A 9303-nucleotide genomic window follows, 5' to 3' on the forward strand; every position below is an offset into this window, starting at 1 on the left:
TTCTTTTTGTTGTTCTTAGTTTTAGATATTCAATGCAATTGCTGACAGTATATCTTTATGATAATCTGTGATGTTCATGAATACATTTATGTGGTGACTCATTTTAAGTGTTGACTTTAAAGAATAGCCTACTTTCGAAAGCTCAAAACGTTCAGTTTTTTCTTGGGTTTGTGAATGTTTAAGATACATTTTTGCAAGCATTATGGGAATGTTACTTTGGAATAATCTCTAAACCATCTCCAACTAAAATGCTGCAGATAAACGTCCCATAAACGATGTATAAATAATGTTTGAGAAGTTTATTAAAGATCAGATTACTTTGAATGGACGTTCTATTATCTCATGAAGTAAAATCATCAGAATTATTAGTCTTTATATGTCTAATGATTCCTTTACCTCCTCTCATTAATAACGTTAACATAGTATTGGAATTGACTGAATTAAACAAAAGTGTAGGCCTATTTAATTTTATGACATTTTATGAAACTGTTGCAATTTTATAATTATTATTTTGTAATTCCTTTATAAGAAGTTAAAATAAAAAGATTTAATAATAATAATAAAAATACGTATTTCAAAAACATGCCCCCTCCCCAAAAGTCGTTTGCCAAGTATTCTACACCTCTACAAATGACAAGCATTTGTATGGAGTGGGAGGTAACCCCTGAAGCGCGGCTGGCTTGATGCTCATATTTAGAGAGCCAGAAGTGTCTGCGGTGTTCAGCATGAATCATGAGCTCTCATCTGAACTTCCCCAAAACACTTATTACAGTCTGCAATGTTTACATATGACGCAAAAGAATAAAAGAGAGAGAGAGCTGGTTTCAAAGAGAGAAAGAAACACCAGGGCGATGGATGGCGATTGTGGCAATGCTTAATTCTCATGACGGATGTACAGAACCGTGATCAGCAGCATCACAGCGTGATTTACACTTTTAAGGATATATAATCATCACCAACAACGATGTCTGTTTACCCCGTTGTTTTGTTTTGTCTCTTGCACGTGCTGTTTTTAACGAAAACATACCTCTGTATGGAAACTGATATTTGTGAACCTGTTCGACTTGACCGTGAAAATTACCCAAGTTATGACAAACTGAACAAAGAACTTGTTGTTTACAGAATAAACGCTTTTAATCAGGAATTTTATTTGAATCTTTTGCCTGACTCCAGTTTTCTGGCTCCTGATGGCACATTTCAATATAACCCATCATCTTCAAGTGCTTTTTCTGGAGATGATTTTAGAAGATGCTTTTACTCCGGTGATATTAATGCAGACAGGAATTCATATGCAGCTTTCAGTCTCTGTGGAGGTATCCGTGGAGCGTTCTCTTATAAAGGGATGGAGTACCACATAGAGCGCAGGTCGACCAACACAGCACCAGGACTGATCCCAGATGATGCTGAAAAAACGCACATCATCCGCAGGAGAAGACATCTTCACGCGCCGACCTCAACATCTAGGTGCGGAGTTGCATCTAGTTTAAACCAGGGCATTTTGGAGTCGTTAGAAAAGTACAAACTTGCGAAGGGACACACGAGGAACCTGACAGAAACTTTGCTGAAAAGCAAGAGCAGATCGAAAAGATTCGCCTCTATACCGAGGTACGTAGAGGTCCTGGTTGTCGCTGATGAGTCTATGGCAAAATTCCACGGCGACGACCTGAAGCATTACCTTTTGACTCTCGTGTCTGTCACTGCAAAGCTGTACAAACACCCCAGTATCTTGAACGCCATCAGTATAGTGGTTGTAAAGCTTATGGTGATTAATGAGGCAGAAAAAGGACCAAAAGTATCCAGTAACGCAGCACTAACGCTGCGCAATTTCTGCACCTGGCAGAAGAAGCTGAACAAGATCAACGACAAACACCCAGAGTACTGGGACACCGCTATTTTGTTTACAAAGCAGGTAATGTTTTCATATGGGTCAGTGACTGTTTTTGTCTGCAAATAGTAGGTTATTTAAAAGACACAAATAACTGTAATTCAATTCAATTCAATGCATCTCTATGATTAACTTTTTTTTCTGAATTAATGTTTTAATTTTGTGGGAATTAAGGTAAAAAAATGTCTGTATACTGTGACTGCAGATTGCAAAACAAAATCAATAAATTTTCAATATATTTTAATAGTCTAGTAAATTGAAGTCTGTGTGGTGTAACCGGGAATCCATTTCATGTGACAAGAAAGTCATAAGACAACTGAGACCCCTTGAGACCCTTATGACAGGCTGTGAAGGGACACACGAGAAACATGTTTTCTTAAAATATAAATATAATCTTGACTCAAAATATAAATACAGCATTTAGATACCACCATTGCTGGAAAAAAATTAGAGAAATTTGATAATTTCTCTCACATTTATTCAAGGTCCCAGTAAAGCAGTTCTTCATTTACACCATTTAACATTTGTCATTTAGGTAATTAAATCAAAATATTTACAGAAAGATATCACCCTTTAATCATCTCTGACATTACATCTTTCAGCGGTTTTTCCACAGTTGAAACACTTTCTATATCAGGGATAGGCAACTTCGGTCCTGGAGGGCCACTGTCCTGCAGAGTTTAGCTCCAACCCTAATTAAACACACCTGAACAAGGCAATCAGTGTTTTCGGGATTACTAGATAGATACAGGCAGGTGAGTTTTTATGAGGGCTGAAGCTAAACTCTGCAGGATAGTGGCCCTCCAGGACCGGAGTTGCCTATCCCTGTTCTATATGAACATGACATGCCATCTGGATAGAAAGTAGTAAAACATTTCTGGAAATATGTCAAAGCTTGTTGGGAGTGCCCCTAAAAGAAAAAGTAATTCTCTACCATTTGATTCCAATATAAACTTAAAAGCACCATTACATCACCAGAAAGCTGAAAGCACACGTCATGAGTTTAATAGTGACTCCAGCAGAGCAGTGATTCAAGTCAGCTGTCATTACACTTCTAACTATTATGCCAAAGTACCTGCGCCGCACCTGTTATTTCAACTAAATTAACTCCATGCCTTTATATTACTTGTGAATACAGCAATGCATAGTACTGCTTAGTATTCTGTAAAAAAAAAATGTATATATATTATTTTAAGGATTAAACTAAAAAATTGAACAGGCTATCTCCTTTAAACTTCCTTAGTCATGTCTGACAGCATGAGAAAGTTGAAACATTTATGTCAAGACAATATTGGAATGTATTCAGCCTTCCCAAAATTTCTCCCTTAAGTCTCCAGGTGGCTGCACTATGATGTTCTCACACGGATCCATCTGCCCTCGTAACAATGTCGTAACTATAGCTGTTTACAGACATTCTTGGCCACCCTCACTGTTTCACACAGCCCTGCTTCTCATAATGTCAAAACAAAATAAGTTTGTATTTTGACCTGACAAATCGGAAATAGACAGTTCACACATACACTTTGGATCAGAACTAATCAATGGGAAAAGCTCAGTGAGGAAGCCTGGATTACAGAGATTAATGAAGTGATGACAACTGAAACCCTGGCTATCATCTTCATACTGCTACTGAAACACTTGATGCTTGTTATGTTATATAGTGTTTCATCACTGATTTCACACTATAATCATTTTCTACACAGGACCTGTGTGGAGCTACCACATGTGACACTCTGGGTATGGCTGATGTAGGAACCATGTGTGATCCTAAGAGGAGCTGTTCAGTTATTGAAGATGATGGTCTTCCCTCAGCCTTCACCACTGCACATGAATTAGGTGAGATCTTTATTTGGCATCAGAGTCAGTCTTTTTGTGAGCAAAACAGGTGAACTGAAAGTCCTTGTCTGTGTTCTCTTCTCAGCGCCCACTCTGAGGCTCTGTCTGTGTTGTAATTAAGTTGAATCCTTTAGGGTGATAGGATTTTGATGAGGCTTCTGACTCCTGAAATTCTATCTCTGATTCCCTGATCTTTAAACATGAATGTTGTGCCAGCTGTTTCCAGAAAAAAGTCCTGCCACGCTTCATTATTAATTTAGAATAACAATGACAACTGCATTCAAGAGTTTTCCACATCTCTTGATCCCTCTGAAAACAAAGGTTTAATAAAAGACAGATGGGAAAATATTAGCAGATGCTGAAGAACCACATTCACTGGGGATGGTGCATCAGTGCCATCCTTATATGGTGTATACAGACCTATGAAACTCTATGTACATATTTGAATCTGTTAGTTATCGTACACCTTAAAAACAGACATACAGACAGACATACAGACAGACATACAGATAGATAGATAGATAGATAGATAGATAGATAGATAGATAGATAGATAGATAGATAGATAGATAGATAGATAGATAGACAGACGGACGGACAGATGGCTATGGATAGATATGGATATGGATATGGATATGGATATGGATATGGATATAGATATGGATAGATAGACAGATGGGTGGATAGACGGTTGGATGGACGGACGGACGGATGGATGGATGGATGGATGGATGGGTGGATGGATGGATGGATGGATGGATGGATGGATGGACCCATAGAATGATGGATGGGCGGATGGAGGGGACAAATAGATAGATAGACAGACAGACAGAGTAGATAGATGTTGATTACATTTAAAGGATATTTTTATCAATGGACAAAAACTCTTAACTGTAACTATTTATTGCATTTTCTACTATGAAAATGAAAACAGACTTAGACGGCTTGACTATTTCTTTGGCTCTTGTCCAGGGCATGTGTTCAGTATGCCACATGACAATGTGAAGGCTTGTGAGGAGGTATTTGGAAAGCTGAAGGACAACCATATGATGTCTCCCTCACTGATCCAGATTGACCACAGCACGCCCTGGTCTGTCTGCAGCGCTGCCATCATCACAGACTTCCTGGACGCTGGTCACGGTTAGTTTGACTGCTCTGCTGCAATCATCTTTGAAGTGTGTCTCAGCAATGTTGAATAAATACATTGAGGATATGCTCAGCTATACAAATCACCAACATGTAAAATTTGCATTATGTACCTTTTGCTCTCCAGGTGACTGTCTGCTGGATCAGCCCCAAAAGCTTTTGGCTCTTCCAGATGACCCTCCGGGCATCAGCTACTCGCTCAGCCGTCAATGTGAACTGGCTTTCGGCTCAGGATCCAAGCCCTGTCCGTACATGCAGGCCTGCTCCAAACTGTGGTGCACGGGGAAAGCTAAAGGACAGCTGGTGTGTCAGACTCGCCACTTTCCCTGGTCTGACGGTACGACCTGTGGCAGCAACAAGCTGTGCTATCGGGGGATCTGTACTGATAAGCAAAATACCACCAAAGACAAGGTGAGTGATGGCTAACTACAGTATATCTGACTGCAGACAAATGCGCTTGTGCTGTTTTATTTGACACATGTCAGTCTTTACTGATTTTCAGTAAAGTCCAGATGTTTTTGAAAAAAATATTTTTTGCTCACCAAGGCTGCATTTATTTAATCAAAAATACAGTAAAAACAGTAATACTGTGAAATATTATTGCAATTTAAAATAACTGTTTTCTATTTTAACATTTAATACATTACAAAATGTAATTTATTCCTGTTATGGCAAAGCTGAATTTTCAGCATCATGACTCCACTCTTCAGTGTCACATGGTCCTTCAGAAATTATTATAATATGCTGATTTGCTCAAAAAACATGTCTTATTATTATCAATGTTGAAAACAGTGTGTGGGGGGGGGGGGTTCGTGCATCACTGCTAAAAAAAGAACCCTTTTGGAACCTTCATTTTTAAGAGTGTAAAAAAAAATTAAGTTTGTTTTGATTTTTTTTTTTTTTTTTTTTTTTGTGTGTGTTTGGTGTATAATACTCATGATATGATATTTCTACTGACAATGAAAATTAAAAAGCTAGTCTTTTTGAAGATGTTTGCCAGACTGCCAGTCTTCTCAGCAGGTATGTAATTGTTTCTGAGACGTGCGGACTGTTTCATGCAGGCAGACGGCCATTGGGGTCGGTGGGGTCCGTATGGTATGTGCTCCCGTACTTGTGGAGGAGGGGTGCAGCTCGCCAAAAGGGACTGTAACAACCCTGTCCCTGAAAACGGGGGCAAGTACTGCCAGGGACTAAGACTGAAGTATCGTTCATGCCACTTCAAGCCCTGTAAAGACTCAGGTAAATGAAATATTTTTCAGTCTAATGTTAAACAATATGCATAAGTCAATATTCATGTCTGACGATGACCATCTGTTTGTGGCAGGAAAGAGTTTTCGAGAGGAGCAGTGTGAGGCGTTCAATGGCATCAGTCTGAATACTAGCAGACTGAGTTCGTCTGTGGTCTGGGTTCCGAAATACTCTGGAGTCTCTGTTAAGGACAGATGCAAGCTCATCTGCCGAGCCAACGGCACCGGATACTTCTACGCCCTTGCACAGAAGGTAAATAAATTAAAATATATGCTTTAATACGGCAAAGAGGTTTGACATTCACAATTCATGAGCAAAAGGAGCCAGTGTGCAGTTCTTATCTCATGGAAAGAATACCATCCCCCTTTCCAAAGTGAACAAGATACTTTTAAAAAGTAATGGTGAGAGCTTATCTCTCAGATATGGCCGTGTGAAAAGACACAGTGCAGGGCTGCTTCTCACAATCACTCATGACATAGATGGGAAGACAAAAACACTCACAGTTTCAGCAACCTAGACAGCTATAGTTACACAACTAAAAACTGTGTACTAACCAGCTGCAATGCAGCAAAGCGATGAGTGATGCTACAATCTGTTAGTTACTGAGTTTCTGTGCTAGCCACATGAATAAAAAGAAGTTTGATGAAATATGGGCAATGAGAGCTAGAAGTGTTTCTGTAGCTCAGTTGAGTTTTTTACCTGGCGGGCAAAACATCCATAGAAATGCAGCACAAGCCTGTCGATTTTCTATCTGTTCCAATCCAAAAATATTTAGATCATCTCTCAAAAAGTATAAAACAAAGATATGTGAACAAAATGCAAGTACTGGCCATTAGCAATCAATACAAATCACCCACCGCAATATTTCAATCACTAAAAACAGCGGGACATTCTAAAACTTTTAATGTGAAAACACTTAAAGTGCCTTTAAAATGGTCATCAAATTCAGTACACACCTTATTGCTGATGTGTGCTTTAAATGAGCCCAGAATATGAACGCAATGCGCTAAATGGTTAAGCGTCTTCTTTAGAATGGTTTTCTATGGGAAAACTTTTCATATTAAACTTTGCGCATTACGTTTATATTCGGGGTTCATCTGCTTGTCTGTACATAGAGTATGCATCATCAATAAGGTGTATACTTAATGACTTTTGAATGTCACTTACTGCATTACTACTTAATGCAAACCCTGTAAAAATAACTGGCGGTCAGTGGAGGAAACAATGTTTTGCCCTCCATGTGTGCGTTCCTGTAAGGGTGTGATGTCACGTGAAAACTATCAATTGGTAGTGTATGGCACTAGCAAAACCAAGGTTATAGGTTTTATAACTTAACACTTTTAAGTTACCATACTTGAAAAGAGTTTAGTGAATGTGATTGTTATCTGTGTGACAGGTGGTGGACGGAACCCCTTGTTCTCCTGATACCTCAGCGGTCTGTGTTCAGGGAAAGTGCATTAAGGCTGGCTGTGATGGCAAACTGAGCTCCAACATGAAGTTTGACAAATGCGGTGTGTGTGGTGGAGACAACCAAAACTGCAAGAAAGTCTCTGGAATGTTCACAAAACCCATGTAAGTGCTTTATCTCTGAGGATGTGGTTTAATTTTAATTTTAAGGAGACATAGTTACGTGTTACATGTACTTACTATAGTAATAACAGTAAATTATGTATAATTACAAGTAAGTAACACTAAACCAAACCTTAACCCCATAGTAAGTACATGTAGTTAATTAATTTTACAAAAAAAAAAAACTTAAAATGAATTTAAATATACATACAACTGCTAAAAGTGTAATTAACTAAAATAGAAAAATAAATTTATCAAAAAAGAAATTGTATTTAATTTTAATTCTTTAAATTTTATTTTAAAATTTTAATTTAAGAATGCCATAATTTTTGGAACAACACTTCATTTCACATCATGCTGTTAAATTTTTTTTTTTATTATTATTATCATAAATTCCACTTTAACTTCATTCCAATTCAACTTCCAACTGAAATTCCAGAGTGGTGTCATCAATTCAAATTCCAAATCATAAATCACAAAGAAGCCAAATTTTAAATTCTGAATATTGTCCAACTCTGTGATCTCATTTTTCAGGCATGGAAATATTTTTGTGGTGACTCTAACCGGTTGGAGCTGCAAACGTGGATGTAAGGCAGCGCGGTTACCGCGGTTTGATTAACGATGACAACTATTTAGCAGTAAAGAACATTCACGGCAAATATCTCCTGAATGGAAACTTTGTGGTTTCAGCAGTAGAAAAAGACATTATCGTAAAGGGAAGTCTGCTTCGCTACAGTGGAACCGGGACATCGGTGGAAATACTGCAGGCCTCTAGACCTCTCAAAGAGTCTCTTACAGTGGAACTGTTGTCGGTGGGCAAAATGACACCTCCCCGTGTACGCTACTCCTACTACCAGAATGTGGGAAAGAAGGAGGGCAAGATCTCAAGGAAGGACGAGAGGAACCCTACACAGAACAGTGTGCTGGAAGACAGCAATAAAGTGGAGCTGAAGAAGCCAGCCTATCAGATGCTGTCTTATAAATGGGTGGCAGCGGACTGGAATAAGTGCTCGGTTACCTGTGGGAATGGGGTTCAAAGTAGACTGATACAGTGTTTGGACTTGGATGGGGAAACAGCCACACACTGTGATGGCACACAAAAGCCCAGTGCCATAAGGGTGTGTGGTGACCCTTGCCCAATGTGGAGTATCGGTGAATGGTCCTCATGCTCTAAAACCTGTGGGAAAGGCTTTAAGAGACGCCCAATGCGATGCATTACTCAGACTGGACTGCTTTTACCTAGAGACCACTGCTCAAGCAAAATAAAGCCACAAGAACTGGACTTTTGCACTGTTCGGCCCTGCTAGTGAACAATTCGGTGGGTTCTGGGACGCATTTTATGGAGCTAAAGTGATCTTTTTACATGTGCATCCTGTATTGCCTCATTTGAAATGGAAATATTGTCATGAAACAAAGACAAAGGAGTCTTTTACCATTACAATGTTGCATGTTAAGGCACAGATATCACCTACCTCAAAAAGGACAGGGGGTTTTAAAGCAACTAAATAACAGACCACGTAAAATGATGTGGCATTAGAACTGTCACAAAATAGAACTAGCATCTCCTCTACATATGTTTGTAGACAATATCAGAATGTGTTTGAGTTTGTATTCAGACT

The 9303-nt window shown here is 38.9% G+C and overlaps 1 pseudogene; it reads left to right on the top strand.

The window, feature by feature from the left end:
• The first annotated feature begins 687 nt into the window (after positions 1–687).
• Positions 688–9100, top strand: LOC109090328 (annotated as a pseudogene).
• The last annotated feature ends 203 nt before the right edge of the window (positions 9101–9303 follow it).

Source organism: Cyprinus carpio, unplaced genomic scaffold (assembly GCF_018340385.1).
Source record: "Cyprinus carpio isolate SPL01 unplaced genomic scaffold, ASM1834038v1 S000006701, whole genome shotgun sequence".
NCBI lineage: Eukaryota > Metazoa > Chordata > Actinopteri > Cypriniformes > Cyprinidae > Cyprinus > Cyprinus carpio.